Consider the following 2,356-nt stretch of genomic DNA (forward strand, 5'->3'; position numbering starts at 1 on the left):
AATTGAAGGTTTATATGGCAGCTATCTCAGCGTGACATGTAAAGACTGACGGTTCTATCCCAGCATCTCATCCTGTGATGGTACGCTTCCTGAAAGGCGTGTATCGGCTCAGACCAGTGTCTAAGCCTATAGCACTGACCTGGGACCTTATTTGGTCGTTGACGCTCTGTGTGAGCCTCTGTTTGAACCATTGGAGTCTGTGGAACTGAAACTCCATTCCTACAAGACTGCCCTGCTCATGGCCTTGGCGTCGGCCAAGCCTGTTGGGGATCTCCATGCGCTGTCAGTACACCTTCCTGTTAGGGAATTTTCGCCTGGTGACGCCAAATCGATGTTATGTCCTAATGCAGCTTTTGCTCCCAAGGTTATGCCTATTTCTTACAGGTCCCTGGCTTTCGAGCTGTTCCCTTTCTCACCTCCTCCACTTGCTTCCAGTGAACAACGGAGATTGCATGTCCTGTGTCCGGTGCGTGCTTTACACACGTATATGGGTAGGACCAAGGACAATCAGTTTTTAGACCAGCCATTTGTCTGTTTTTCTAATCCAGCGGGCGCAAAACCGGACAGGAAGATCGATCAATCAATCAAATATATTTGTAAATCCCTTTTTACATCAGCCAATGTCACAAAGTACTATACAGAAACCCAACCTAAAATCCCAAACAGCAAGCAATGCAGGTGTAGATCACGTCAGTGACTCAATCCACTCAATCCACCAGTGACGCACCCCTCCTAGGGATGACATGGAAGAGCACTAGTAAGCCAGTGACTCAGCCCCCATAATACGGTAAGAGGCTTGCCATTCACTTTCGCACCCCTGGGCCAGACTACGCTTAATCATAGGACCTACTGAAGAGATGAGTATTCAGTAAAGACTGAAAGGTCAAGACCGAGCCTGCATCTCTCACACAGATAGGCAAAGCCCTGCCCATGTACATATGTTTGCTTAGAAATTCTAGGGACAATAAGGAGGCTTGCGTCTTGAGACTGTAGCGTATGTGTAGGTATGTACGGCAGGACCAAATCGTAGAGATATGTAGGAGCAAGTCCATGTATTGCTTTCTAGGTTAGCAGTAAAACATTGAAATCAGCCCCAGTCTTAACAGGAAGCCAGCCAGAGGCTAGCACTGGAGTAATATGATCACATTTTTTGGTTCTAGTCAAATTTCTAGCAGACATGTTTAGCACTAACTGAAGTTTATTTAGTGCTTTATCCAGGTAGCCGGAAAGTAGGGCATTGCAGTAGTCTATTCTAGAAGTAACAAAAGCATGGATGAACTTTTCTGCATAATTTTTTGACCAGAAGTTTCAGATTTTTGCAATCAGAAGAGATCAGGGTCCAGAGTCATGAGGGGGTCCTTCAGTTTTATTTGACACGAATGTACAACCATCAAGATTACTTGTCAAATCCAACAGCAGATTTCTTTGTTTCTTGGGATCTAGAACTAGCATCTCCGAGTTTAAAAGGAAAGAATTTGTCGCCATCCACTTCCTGAGACGTATACTACGTAAACTCACAAACCGTAAATCCCACCTCACTTCTCAACACATTGAATAGAAGGGCATTTTCCCTATCAACTGTTTATTGAATCATGGGATCAAGCGTGGATGTCACACGATTGGTTGCCACTTGCATGTCAAATCCGGCCAATCACGAGTATGATCAAAGATTATGGCACGGACAGTAGAGCCATGGTAGAGCCTTATTCAACACAGCTCATTCTCAACAAGCAAACAAACCGTGAGGTGTGAAAACATGTGCCATAAATACAGGCTGGTCCTAAGAAAGACAAACATCTGATTATATCTGTTTTAGATTTAAAGATTTGTTTTTTACTAAATTAATTGTACTATTTTTTGTGAATGCCCTGAATTGAGACTGTTAAAGTGTGAGTTTGTACAGTAGGCCTAAAGCCCACCTTATTGTTGTTGTGTGGTGGCATTGAGTGGAAGTGAAATACTGTTCTGTGCTTTGGTTCGAGTCAACCTCCATTGCTCCTGTCCCAGATTAAAACATCAACTCTTATCCAGGGTAGATTTTTAGATTTAGTCATTTTTTCTTTCCTTTTCTGTCCTGCTCAGCTATCACATTGTATGTAGATTTCATATCCTTTTAGTAGTTTGTTTTTCAACTTTTGGGGGGTTAATGACTCAGGTGTTTTTTGCCTTGAACCTTTCTGATCTCCCCATCCCGGATCCGGGATCGTGAATACAGACTCAAGCTCATTACCATAACGCAACGTTAACTATTCATGAAAATCGCAAATGAAATGAAATAAATATGCTAGCTCTCAAGCTTAGCCTTTTGTTAACAACACTCTCAGATTTTCAAAATATGCTTCTCAACCATTGCAAA

The sequence above is a fragment of the Oncorhynchus mykiss genome, chromosome 1 (assembly GCF_057628025.1).
Source record: "Oncorhynchus mykiss isolate SJ-2025 chromosome 1, ASM5762802v1, whole genome shotgun sequence".
Lineage (NCBI taxonomy): Eukaryota > Metazoa > Chordata > Actinopteri > Salmoniformes > Salmonidae > Oncorhynchus > Oncorhynchus mykiss.